This window comes from Manis pentadactyla, chromosome 18, assembly GCF_030020395.1.
Source record: "Manis pentadactyla isolate mManPen7 chromosome 18, mManPen7.hap1, whole genome shotgun sequence".
In the NCBI taxonomy this organism is placed as follows: domain Eukaryota; kingdom Metazoa; phylum Chordata; class Mammalia; order Pholidota; family Manidae; genus Manis; species Manis pentadactyla.
Genome location: NC_080036.1, coordinates 8095330 through 8110087, shown reverse-complemented (window position 1 = coordinate 8110087; position 14758 = coordinate 8095330).

Below are 14758 nucleotides of genomic sequence, written 5' to 3'. Positions count from 1 at the left end.
GCTAGGAATTTGAGGCCTTGAGCTCATTCTTTACTTTCTTCACTTTCTCTGTGCAGTCACTGAACTCCATTATACTCCTTATTTTAACTAAAATGTTCTAAGCTAGAAAATACTTGGGCATCAGAATGTCACTTTCTATTGCTATTCAGTATAGATACCCGACAGTGCAATTTGAGTGACTCTTCTGCCACATCATGCTACGGACTTCCATATCCTCATTATCACCAGAAACAGGGTCATTGTGCCTTTAAATCTAACCAGAGAACCAATTCTAGAAAAAACCCAGAACGAATTTAGAGAATTTACTGTTAAGATTCTGTGCTTCTGGAACCATATCCAGTACCAAAATATGCATCAATCAGAGTTCAACAAGAGAGGCAGAAACACTAAGAGAGATATATGTGTGTACAACACTTATGTTAAGAGATAAATTACAAGGAATTTGCTTACATGATTGTGGAAGCTGAAACTAAACAGGTCCAAAATGTGCAGGACAGGCCATCAGGATGGGAAGTTAGTGGGTAGGCTGGAATTCACAGGCATGGGCCAATGCTATTGTCCAAATACTGTCAGAAAGGAATTCTCACAAGCATGATGGAGCCCTATGGACACAAGGTAAGTTACTGTCCGAAGGTAGTTAGGAAGGGAAGTAAGAACAATTGTAGAACCAGCTGCTGTTAAAAAAGTCTGGTTCAGGGAATGCCTAAGCCTTCCTTTATGGGGCTTCCACTGACTAAGTCAGGGCCACCAGGATATTCTCCCTTACTTAAAGTCAAACTATTAGGGGCTTGAACTACACCTGCAAAATAACTTCCATAGCAGCACCTACGTAAATATTTAGATAGTAGGAGAAAGTGGGTATATACTACAGACTGGCTGCTACCTTCACTCCCATTCATAGTTTAGCCAAATTGGAACATCAAAAGCCCATCACACACCATTGCCAAAGTGTTTATTACTTCACTTCCCACAGTTCTCTTAGGTTCTTGTGTTTTTCTTTACTTTTCTCACACTGGTCAGTTTCAATCTACCTATCTTCAAACTTGCTGATAATTTCTTTTGGATGTTCAAAACTATTGAAATTTTTTGATAAAATTACTTCATGCCAGTCTACATAACTGGAAAAATCTCCTGTTTGAAATTTCTATCTCTAGTCTCTTTCTTTTCATTAATTTTGTATAACACTCCCAGATTAATCTAATAATATTGAATAATTTAATAATGAATAATCTAACTTACATAAATATGCATGAAAAATATTAACATGACAAAAATTAAGAGCTATTAATACAGTTTTCTAAATTTTTGAATTTGTGCTATTTAAAACCTAGGATCAGTTTTCTTTAATTGAGGTAAATTCACACATTTTAAATTTAAAAATTGCCCATTTTAAAATGAAAAATTTGGTAGCATTTAGTACATTCACAGTTGTGGAACAACCACATCTGTCTCGTCCCCAAATCTCTCATCACTCCCAAAGGAAACCCCATTCTCATGAAGCAGTCACTCTCCATTCCTCCCCCGAGTCCCTTGCATCTACTTCTATGAATTTACCTCTTCTAAATATTTTCTGCAGATGGAATCATACAAGAAATGACCTTTTGCGTCTGGCTTCTCTCAGCTAACATTTTTAAGGCTCATCATCAGTGTTGTGTTGTGTATCAATATTTCATTCTTTTTTATGGATTAATGATGTTCCATAGTATGAATTTGTTTATATTCATCCATTGAATGAGAATTTGGGTTGTACAATGTCAACTTTGACTGGCTGATGCATCACTTCCCTCTTGTTGCTTTCAAGATTCTCTCTTCGTCCTTGCTTTTTTGGTGATTGGGTAATAGTGTGTCTCAGTGTGAATCTCTTTGTGTTTATTGTTCTTGGATTCATTGAGCTTTTTAAATGTATTTTATCAAATTTTGGAAGTTTTTGGCTATTTCTTCAAATATCATTTCTGCCCTTTTCTCTCTCTCCTCCCCTTCTGGGATTCCTATTTTCTGTGTGTTGGCACACTTGATGGTGTCCCACAGTTCTCTTAGGTTCTTGTATTTTTCTTTACTTTTCTCACACTGGTCAGTTTCAATCTACCTATCTTCAAACTTGCTGATAATTTCTTTTGGATGTTCAAAACTCTATTGAAATTTTCTGGTAAATTTTTCATTTTAGTTATTGTATTTTTCAGCTCCATAATTTTTTCCTCTTTATAATACTATCTCTTTATAGATATTCTCTATTTGTTGAGACATTCTTGTCTTGCTTTGCTTTAACATTTTGTCCATGGTTTTCATGAGCTCTTTCAGCATATTTAAGACACTTGGCTTAAACTCTTTGTCTAGTAAGTCCAATGTCTGTGTTTCCTCAGGAACAGTTTCTTTAAATTTTGCCTGGGAATAGGCCATACTTGCCTTTTTACCTGTCCCATTGTTGTTTTTGTTGAAAAATAGTAGACACTTTGTTTATTATGATGTGGTAACTCTGGGGATCAGATTCTTCACCTTCCTCAAGGTTTGTTTTTGTTGTTTGCTATAGCCTTTAGATATTTATATGTTTAAGTATTTTATAAACTACATTTGTAAAGTCTATATTCCTTAACACATGTGGGCTCTGAAGTCCATGCCCCTTTAGCTTGTGTTTGGCTTGTGTTTTGAAAAAGATTTCCTTTAATGCCAGAAAATAGCTAGCTATCTAGATGATGAAGATGATGAAGATGATAGATAGATAAATAAATAAATAGATAGGTAATAGATAAATGGATGGATAGATATGTGATGGCAAATGGATGATTGATAGATGATAGGTGATAGATAGATAGATAGATAGAAGATAGAAGATAGATAATAGATAAAGAAAAATAAGAAGAAAACTTTCTCACAGTCTTTTCAGATTGGTTCTGTGCTGGGGCACCCTTTAATGTTTACCCAGACTTTAACCTTCACTTCTCACTTGCACTAAACCTAGAGCTCAGCCACAGGTGAAAACCTAGGGTCTTCTGTATTTTCTGATCATGTATCCTGCCCTGGAATGTGTGTGGCTTTCAAAATTCCCCAGTATAGAGGGCACTTTGGAATGCCCTTATTTCCTCAAGAAACTTCCTACCAACATTTTCTTTCCAGTATTTATGCTCTATACAGTATGCCTCAATCATGATCTTTTGTGCTGGGTGGCTATAGGTTGCTTTTTCCTTAGAATGTTTTTGAGGAATGCCTGTTTGGTGTCTGCCCTGAGAGAGTTCTGAATGAAGTAACACAAAGGCAGGCATCATGCATCAGTCCTTCCGGTAGCCCCAAATAGGTAAGAACAGGCAAACACAACTATGTGCTCTGTTCCCTCTGGGACTAGGCACCAGTGCCCTGAACTGGGACCATGGCTCCTGCCTTCAAGACCACCAGAGGTTGGAGAGGGAATGGGACAAGGGCAAATAAAGATGTACAAAGTTTCCTATCATTTTTTGTCTTTTTGATAATAGCCAAACTGACAGATGTGAGGTGATACCTCATTATGGCGAATTGCATTTCCGTACTGATTAGTGATGCTGAGCATCTTCCCATGTGTCTGTTAGCCATCTGTGTATCTTTGGAAAAATGTCCATTCAAAACTTCTGTCCATTTTTTAGTGAGGTTATTTAGGTTTTTCTTTGATATTGTGTAAGTTCTTTATATATTAACACCTTAAATGATGTATGATTTGCAAATATCTTCTCTTGGTGGACTGCTTTTTCCTTTTGTTGATGATCTTCTTCACTGTGCAAAAGATTTTCAGTTTGATATAATCCCATTTGTTTATTTTAGCATATGTTGCCTTTGCCCTAAGAAGACTGGTCCAAAAAAATGTTGCTAAGAATGATGTCAAAGAGTTCACTGCTTATATTTTCTTCTAGTTTTATGGTTTCAGGTCTTACATTTAAGTCAAATTCATTTTGAATTTGTTTTGTATATGGGAAAGCAGTGACCTACTTTCATTATTTTGCATGTAGCTGTCCAGTTTTTCCAATCCATTTATTGAAGGGACTGTCTTTTTCTCATTGCATATACTTGCCTCTTTTGTTTTAGATCAATTGACCACATAAATGTGGGTTTACATCTGGGCTCTCTATTCTACTTCATTAATCTGTATGTTTTCATTCCAGTACCATAGTGTTTTCATTACTATAGCCTTATAGCATAGTTTGAAATCAGGAAGCATGATATTTCCAGCTTTATTCTTCTTTCTTAAGATTGCTGTGGCCGCTGGAGTCTTCTGTGGCTCCATATACAGTTAAGAGTCTTTGTTCCAGTTTTGTGCAAAATGCCATTGATATTTTGAAGGAGATTGCATTGGATCTTTAGACTGCTTTGAATATATGGACATTTTAACAATATTAATTCTTCCAGTCCATGAGCATGGCATATCTTTTTATTTATTTGTGTTGCCTTCAATTTCTCTAATCAATTTCTTATAGTCTTCAGAGTAGAGGTATTTTACTTTCTTCATTAATTTATTCCTAGATGTTTTATTCTTTTTTCTCTTCTTAATTTTCTAATAGCTATTATTAGTGTATAGAAATACAACTAATTGCTGTATGTTGATTATGTATTCTGCAACTTTACTGAATCCATTTATTAGTTTTAAATGAGCTCACTTTGAAAAGTGATTGGAAAGGAAGACAAAGAGCAAGGAAAATGAAAGAGATGAGGGCAGATGATAGGGTTGAACTGGAGAGGGGTGATGACACCCAAACCACCACCATACAGAGCAGTGTCAGAAGCCTTGTTCTCTGTTTTCTAATTGTAACCTTGGTAGTAATAGCTGAACCTTACTCTCATGAACCAGGCACTGTCTAAGTGCTTTCTAATTCTCAAAATGACACAAACTTTCCTATCATTTTTAAGCTGCCTTTTTCTTGATTCAGTGCTCTCTTGGTTGCTGTTAACCTTTGACTATTCTAGAATTCTAGCAAAGTTGATTCTAACAGTTTTTGCTTCATTTTTGCATGTTTTTGTTAGGGTTAGGCCCTTTGAGCTGTCCACTCCATTTTTGCTCTCACAATCAGTTTTTCAAACAAGAAGAACCTAAACCAAAACCAAACAAAAAGTAAAATGTGGGGCTGGTCATTTCTCTCGCTCTTACTGGGGTAGAAACTGTTAGTGGCCCATCAGTATGTGCTTCCCTTTTCCTTATTGGCTGATGATCACCTGCATGACCACCTTTGCCTTTCCAACTGGCTGCACATCTCCCTACCTTGCTTACAGTTTAGTGTAGTTAGATACAAAGTCCTGGCCAATGTGGCCAGAAGTGGGTGTGAAGCTTCTTCTGGAAGGTGTCTTTAAAGGGAGGATATGTCAGTCATTTCTTTCTTCCTGCTGGCTGATAAAACAATTCTCATGAAATATGAAATAAATGCTTTGTGCTGAGGGTGAAAGGACAGGAAAACAGAAGCCCAGGACCTTGTCACCAAGAACTGCCAAACCTGAGTTACATTAATTCGAAAGTTCCTTGTTTTTACATGAGAAAGAAACAAGCTTCCAATTTATTTATGTTCTTGGCATTTTGGGATTCCTACCATTTTTGCTGAATCTAATCCTGATACATTCCTCATTCTGCATAGTCTGCACAACTTAACTTGAAATAGTTAAGCAGAAGTAGTAGCAGAAATCTTCTGGGCAATGGGTTATTTTACTCCAGTATATTTTCTAATTTATTAGTGTATCTAGGAAAGGATTTTTAAAAGTTTTAGAGAATTGTCCTCTGATTCTGAGGGGAGGGGATTCCAGAAAGACAATATATTAAATGGTGATAATTTTTCTCATTCCCAATACTAATTTTTTCTTATAGTATCAATCAGAACCTTAATTCTTTCACTGCAAATCCCACCATGCCACAGTGGGTATGGTAGCTGTAGGTGTACAGTACATATCTCAGTAGCTGTAGGTGTACAATCTGTTTTCATATTTCTTTCCATACTTTATCAAACCCAGGGTGAACACCTGACCCAGGTAGACTTGATGTGCCACTCTTGCTTGGAAGTGTAGATTTGGAAGTGGGTCAGTCACATCTTAGCCTGTCTTTGGTACATCTGTTTCATTTATACTATGTCTATGTGGTCTCTAAACAAAAGCCCAAGGACACCTCTTCTCAGATGCCCATGTGGATCTCTCACACCCACTCTGGGGCTTCCATGTAGACCAGGAGGCACAAGGGTCTGTGTAAGTAGCACATAAACTTTATGGATGTGGGGAGGGCACACCTTTCTCTCTTGGGAAAACTTTGACTACTGAGAAGAGGAGCTAACAGGTAAGTTCTTCTCTTTTCTCCCTGACACAGAGTTTCTCTGGCTTTTCGGGGTACATCCCAAGAGATGGAGCAGGCTACTTAACTCAGTGATGCACTCCACACCCATGGCTCCCTGTTTTCCCTGACTCACTCTTTTCTGACTTCTGCTACTGGAACTGTGCTCCATTAGGAAGTGTAAACACATGCATGTTTACCTGATGCTGGATTTTCTGGGTGATCCAAGCTAAGACGGGAATCAAGAAACAGTCATGTGTATTTGGAAGCTGTGAGGATCTGTCTTCAATCAGTGCAGGCAGAGAGCTGCAGAGAAAGGTGTTATCCCAAGAAAGAAAACAAAATGAATAGGTTCAGAGAAATAGAAGCCAGAGATGGAGAGAGGTAGTTCCTTGAGTGTGGGACACATTTTTTTTTCTGTGTTCATATCCCTACATTTCTGCCCTCAGGTTTTAAACTTCCCTTTTCAATAAATTACTCTCTCTTCACTTAATGTACCTTAAGTTAATGGGGGTGGATTTGTAATGTGTCAAGTTGGCTGTGTTGACCTACATTTGCCAGATTTTTTTCCTGAATGTTTCTTGGGAGAGAAGTGAAACAGCAGCTATTGTGTAGCTCCCACCTCTTTTTGTGTGTTAACAGTCCACACTGTTAACACAAGGCAGCAGCCAGGCCTGCAGTGCTACCTTCCTCTGAGTCCTCTGACTCATGAACTAGATCATGTGTTAAGCTTCATGATGAAGGATCCCAGTTTTTGCAGCCCACCAAGGTCAGAAGCAACAAGAACTGACATGGGTTTCAGTCCATCTGTAGGGACCCTGACAGATGCTTTGGGCTCCCAGCTTTTCACTTCACACCCATCTCCTTCCAGCTTGCCTATAGACAAGGTGCTCCCATGTCAGGTGCAGACCACAGCCTCCTGGAGACTGGCAGCTCCAATTTTGTAAGGTCAAGTCTCTGTAGCAAAATTCCTATGACAAATCCATCTGTGATTATCCATATGTACATAGATCATATATAATATATATATTAATGGTCCTGCTGCTTGGATTGCACCTTGACTGATAAAGAATTTGGTACTAAGGGTGGATGCTGCTGTAACAAAAGCTTAGAATGTGGGTGTGACTTTGAAAACAGGGTGTGCATTGAATGTTGATGATAGCTTCAAATGTCCAGAACTCAGTGTTCATAGAATTTTGGATTTTTAGGAAGTTGATGGAAAAGGTTTAAAGGGAAGTGAGAAAAATGTTATTGGAAACTGCAGGAAGAAGATCCTTGTTTCATACTAGCAGAACGTTTACCAAAGCTGTTGCCTGCGGTTACATTGAAAGTAGGTATTTTTTCTGAACTGAGTGATCTAGCTAATGATGTTTTCAACAAAGTTTTGAATATGCTGTCCTATTTCTTCTTGCTGTTATAGTGAAACGTGAGAGCAGGGTGATAACTTGAGAGACTCTTCAAGAAATAAGAGCCTGCATTAATGGTTTTGAAGATGTTTGGCCTCCATTGGCAAATGATGCTAAAATTAAAAAGTGGCTCTTGAGCAAAAATGAAATATACAGTGCTGCCAAGAAAGCACAGTCTAAAGATGAGGCTGAGGATGTGACAGTGAAATCATTTCTCCATGCATCATAAATATCAAAAATTGTGCCTCAGAGTATCCTTCAGTAATGCAGAAGAGAGAGGGCATGTCTCAGATTCATTCAAACAAGAGGGTGTCTACTAAGCTTACGGAGCCTACTCAGGTGAAATCCAAGGAAGAAAAGGGTTTAATTCAAAGACATTTCTGGCTGTGGCTTTTGTCTGATACAGTGAAACTGAGAGATTCACAGGAGACCCACAAAATTTTTAACATTATTGTGTCACCAGACCTGCCAACTTGGATTGAAAGGAACAAAGATTGTATGAATGAGGAAAGGGCTTTGGGACCTATGAATTCTATTGCAGGCTGAGAAAAATGACTCAGCTTGACACCTTTTAGGAAAAAGGAAGGGTGACTGAGTGCAGGACAAAGAACTTTAGAAAATTATTCCCAGGTCTTCAGACTTAGTCAAAGAACTCCAGTGTTTGGTCAGCTGGATTACAGAGCTGTTAATAAGACTGCCTCCCACTCCCCGAATCCCCAGCCCTTCAGAACTGGAGTGACTCTAAGTCCAACTGGAGTGATCATGGTTGTACCACTACTGCATGGTGTGTGTGTGGGGGGGATCACGCTCTCTTTAATTTCACCTGAGTTCAGTTAAAGGCCTTGGAGTGAGGAGCCTTACTTAAGGAACTACCTCAAATGCCCCTCCAGCACCAGCAGATAATGAATTTTGTGCTCTGGCTTTGTGCTGCAACGGGATGAGAATTTCAGGAGCCTTGGGAGGGCTGTGCATATGTTTTGATGTTTTGGTGTTTTGAGTAACAAATGATTGGGAGTTCATAGGGCATATTGTGGTGGATAGCCCCAGAGATGGCCCCCAATCCCTAGCTCCTGACGTCCATTCCCTTATGGATACCCTTCTTCTTGAGCATGGACTAAATTTAGGGATTCATTTCTAATGAATAGAATGCAGCTTAAAATGTCAGATGTCATTCCAATAATAGGTCATGAGTAGACTGTGGCTTACATCTTGAGTCTCTCTTTCATCCCTGGCTCTGAAGGAAGCCAGTTGCAATCATGTAAGCGGACTAGTAGAGCTCCTACCTCTGGCTAGTAGCCCATGTGGCCCTGTGGTCTGCCAAGGCTCATGTGAGGGAGTATGAAGGCAGACTCTCTCATCAAGCCCTGAGATCACTGCAACCCAGGCTGGCACTTTGAGTACCCAGCTAAGCCACACCCAAATCCCTTGTTCACAGAAGCTATGAGATAATAAATGCTATTTAAGACACTAAGTTTTGATTGCTTATTGTGCAGCAATAGATAAAATGGTTGGTTTCTATTATTTGCAACCTAAAGTATTATAATGGACACATGAAGTCATACCAAAGTCCTTCCACAGTTTAATGCAGTTGACCTTCCCAGCTTCATATTTTCTACTCTTCATGAATGCTCCACAAGACCTGAACTGTGCTCAAGCACATATTTTGATGTTTCCCTTGTATGTTAGGTAGTCCCAAAGCAGGAGACTGCCCTTCTGAGTGCCACAGTCCTCATCTGATGCTCATCTGACTTGATCTCTTTCCTTTGACATTTATAAGCCCATTTTTACTCATTAGGACAGTGGTTGTTAGGATGGAATCCCTGGACCAGCAGAAACAGAACCTGTGAAACTACAGATCCTTGGGTTCTACCCCATTCCTATTGGATCAGAAATTTTGGGATGTGACACAGCAATGTTGTTTTCAACAAGCCCTTTGGGGATTCTGATGCAAGCTCAAGTTGGATGAGCATGGCCATTAGGCTATTTTAGCAAAGCTATTTTTCATAAATAAATACCAGGTCTCCTTACCTAAATTACAAGTTCTTTGAAGGCAGAAACTAGGACCTGTTTCTTCATATGTCACAGCATCCTGAGTACTTTACATGTCAAAGGTATTAACCCATTTGCTTATTTCTCTTTCCATTGGGATGTGCTCCACAGAGGCCACTCTCCTGTGAGCTTCAAACTGGAGGTTTAAGGCCTTCAGAATCCCCTAGAAGTTATCCAAACAAAACAAAATGCTTTTACTATAGTGATAGCAAATATTAGACGTAAAGTATCAGTAGCATGCAAAGGGATTTTGAATTGACTGTTTTGACACTCAAGCTCAAATAAACAAGATAAATCAGAAAGGATAGGCTTCAGATAATCAAATTGCCATTTAGGATGTCTTATAATGAACATTCTTATGTTGGTGAAAATGACAAGGTGAGATTAATTTATTAAAGATAAATATGTCCTCTTTGTTCTGATGTATGTGTTTGTCCTCCTCACTGCTCTGTGAGAACCTGGGGACAGGCCTGCATATGACCTGTCCATCTTTTGGGCAGCATCTGGCATACACCTGGCACAGTAGGTGCTCAATATTTGTCAAATTAGTAAATACCTTGCACGATGAAACACAGGGGTTATGTCATAAACCTGTATGTTTTCATATACATTGGAATCAGAGCCACATATTGTATTCCTGCAACTGAGACAAAGTGGGATTGTGCTGTTTGTTTATATAAACCAGGTCAGATTCTTTGCATTGAATTAGGACCCCATACTTTAGTTTGAATTGTTTCCTATTTTCTGGTTTATAGAATGACTTTCTCTCTTTTAAAGTCAATATTGAGGTATAATTTATAGCACACCGCTTCTTTTTTATGTATGCAGCTCTATGGGTCTGCTATCCCTCCAGGTTTGTCATCCTGGAAAGTCCCCACACCGCCCTTTGTGTCAGCCCCTCCCCTCAGCCCCAGCCCTTGGCAACTGCTTGACCTGTTTTTGGCCCTATGGTTTAGTCTTTTCCAGAATATCACATAACACAAGTCATACATCATGTAACCATTTAAGGATGGATTCATTCTCTTCACATTGTCTTTGAGTTTTATCCAAGTTGTTAACAAGCTCCTGGGTGCTCGTTGTTGACATTATTTCACTGTGTACAAAGGCACTGTTTGTTCATTGACCAGAAGGTGGACATGGGAGTAGTCTCCAGTGTTTGGCATGAATAGAACCGCTATAAACATTTGTATACAAGTTTTTTTGTAAACTCACACTTCATTTCTTTTGGGTGTCTCTGACTGGGATTGTTATGATAAGCACGTGTTTTATGTTACTAAAAAAACAAAAAAACCTTTTAAAAAGAGGTTGTGTCATCTTGCATTACCACCAGCAATGTGTGAATGTTCCAGTTGTTCCATACCCCATGTCAGGACTTGATATGGTAGTTTTTTATTTTGTTTTGCCATTTTAGTAGGCATGCAATGGTATACGATTGTGCTGAATTTTTAAAAATATTTACATTCAAAAATTGAGGTATAATTTGTATACAGTAAAATGTACAGATCTTAAAATTTATAGTTCAATGAATTTTGATATATGTATATACACCAGCATAACCAATAAAGCTACAGAACATTTCCAATACTCCAGAAAATTCCCCTTGCCCCTTTTCAGGCACTGTGCTCTACCCAGAGGCAACCACTGTTCCAATTTCCATCAACATAAATAAGTTTTGTCTATTGTTAACTTTATATAAATGGAACCATACAATATAAGTACTTTAAGTCTGGCTTCTTTTTAATCAGCATGAAGTTCTTGAAATTTATCTTTCAATTTATATACCTATCTTTGTTGCAGAATAGTAATGAATTTGTGTGTCAACACTGTTAAAGAAAAAAACGTTATTTTTTAGAGGAATTGTGGGTTCACAGCAAAATTGAGAGGAAGATACAGAGATTTCCCAATCCCCCTGCCCCCAGACATGCACAGCCTCCCCACATCCACACCCTGCACCACGTGCTCCATAAATTAGAGCTGATGAAAGTAAGTTGACTCATCCTTATCACCCAGAGTCCATCGTTCGCATGAGGGCTCACTCTTGGTGACATCTGTGGGTTTGGATAAATGTATGATGACATGTAGCCACTACTATGATGTCCTACAGTGCAGTTTCACTGCACTCCCCGTATGCATCCCTCTCTCCCTCCAACATATTTTTGCTGTCTCCATAGTTTTGCCTTTTTGAGAATGATGTATAATTGGAATTATCCACCTGTTATAGTACCATTTGTTTAAAAACTTTCGTTTCTCCATAAAATTTTTTGGCACCTCAAAAAAAAATCAATACACTATATACAGGCATAAGTCTATTTCTGGACTCTATTCTATTCCATTAATCTATATGTCTATCCTTTTGCCAATACTAAATTTGATCTCTGTAGCTCTACAGAAGTCTTGAAAACAGGCAACAGACTCCTCTAATGTTTTGGTTGCTTCAGAATTGCTTTGGTTACTCTAGGTCCTTTGCATATTCATACAAATATTAGACTCAGTCTGTCATCTACAAAATGCCTGCTGGAGTTAATTTGGAATTGCGCTGATTCTGTAGATAACTTGGGAAGAACTGATGCCTTAACCATACTGAATTTTCTAATTCATAAATATGGTGTATCTTTTCATTTTGGTCTCGAATCGCTCTGAGCAATGTCTTACAGTTTTCAATATAGAGATCTGGTATTTCTCAGGTTAAAGGCATTCCTAGAAAATTAGTATTTTTCCATGTTAATTTTATGATTTTTTCTTTCAATATTTTATTATAAAAATTTCAAACACACAGGACAGTTAAAAGAATTTTACAGTGAACATTAAATACCTACCACCTGGATCCTATACTTTACAATATTTGGTGATACTTAAAATTTCCAGTTTATAATCACTTGATCTTACATAGAAATAATTTTCATATTGACCTTGAATCTTGTGAACTTATTAAATTCATTTATCATTTCTAGTAGTTTGAGATTCCTTTACATTTTCACATACACAATCATGTAATTTGGTAGTTTTTACTTCATACTTTCCAGTCACTGTGCACTTACTTTTTTTAATGAAGATATTATTAATATACAATCTTAAAAAGGTTTTACATGAGCAAAATTGTGATTATTACATTAACCCATATTATTAAGTTCCACACACACACCCATGTTGTTGCAAATGGTAGGATGTTTACTTCTCATGATTAAATAATATTCCATTGTGTATCCATTCATCTACTGATGGACACTTAGGTTGATCCATATCTTGGCTGTTCTAAATAGTGATGCAATAAACATAGGGGTGCATATGTCTTTTTGAATCTGGGATGTTGTTTCCTTTGGGTAAATTCCTAGGAGTGGAATTCCTCAGTCAAATGGTATTTCCATTTTTAGTTTTTTGAGGAACCTTCATATTGCTTTCCACAATGGTTGAACTAGCTTACATTCCCACCAGCAGTGTAGGAGGGCTCCCCTTTCTCCACATCCTCACCAGCATTTGTTGTTCCTTGTCTTTTGGATGTTGTCTGGTGTGAGGTGATATCTCATTGTGGTTTTAATTTGCATTTCCCTGATGATAAGTGATGTGGGCATCTTTTCATGTGTCTGTTGATCTGAATTTCTTTTTTGGAGAATTGTCTGTTCAGATCCTTTGCCCATTTTTAATCGGGTCATTGCTTTTTGGGTGTTGGGGCATGTGAGCTCTTGATATATTTTGGATGTTAACCCCTTATCAGATACATCATGGAATATATTCCCCCATACTGTAGGATGCCTTTTTGTTCTGATGGTGTCCTTTGCTGAACAGAAGCTTTTTAGTTTGATGTAGTTCCACTTGTTCATTTTTGCTTTTGCTTCCCTTGCCCGAGGAGATGTGTTCAGGAATATGTTGATAATGTTTATATTCAAGAGATTTTTGCCTATGTTTTCTTCTAATAGTTTTATGGTTTCATGACTTACATTCAGGTCTTTGATCCATTTTGAGTTTACTTTTGTGTATGGGGTTAGACAATGGTCCAGTTTCTTTCTCTTACATGTAGCTGTCCAGTTTTGCCAACACCAGCTGTTGAAGAGGCTGTCACTTCCCCATTGTATGTCCATGGCTCCTTTATCATATATCAACTGACCATACATGCTTGGGTTTTTATCAGCACTCTCTATTCTGTTCCATTGATCTATGGGTCTGTTCTTGTGTCAGTACAAAATTGTCTTGATTACCGTGGCTTTGTAGTAGAGCTTGAAGTTGGAGAGTGTAATGCCCCCAGCTTCATTCTTCCTTCTCAGGATTGCTTTGGCTATTCAGTGTCTTTTGTGGTTCCATATGAGTTTTAGAACTATTTGTTCTAGTTTGTTGAAGAATGCTGTTGGTATTTTGATAGGGATTGCATTGAATCTGTAGACTGCTTTAGACAGGATGGCCATTTTGACAATATTAATTCTTCCTATCCATGAGCATGGGATGTGTTTCCCTTTATTCACATCTTTTTAAATTCCTCTCAAGAGTGTCTTGTAGTTTTCAGGGTATAGGGCTTTCACTTCCTTGGTTCGGCTTATTCCTAGGTATTTTTATTCTTTTGATGCAATTGTGAATGGAATTGTTCTTATGATTTCTCTTTCTGCTAGTTCATCATTAGTATACAGGAATGTAACAGATTTCTGTGTATTGATTTTTATATCCTGCAACTTTGCTGAATTCAGTTATTAGTTCTAGGAGTTTTGGGGTGGATTCTTTAGGATTTTGTATGTACAATATCATGTCATCTGCAAACAGTGAAAGCTTAACTTCTTCCATACCAATCTGGATGCCTTTTATTTCTTTGTGCTGTCTGATTACCATGGCTAGGATGTCCAGGACTATGTTAAATAAAAGTGGGAGAGTGGGCATCCTCATCTTGTTCCTGATTTTAGAGGAAAAGCTTTCAGATTTTCACTGTTAAGTATGATGTTGGCCATGGGTTTGTCATATATGGACTTTATGATATTATGGCCTCTATACCCATTTTGTTGAGAGTTTTAAAAAATCATGAGTGGATGTTAAATTTTGTCAAATGCTTTTTCAGCATCTA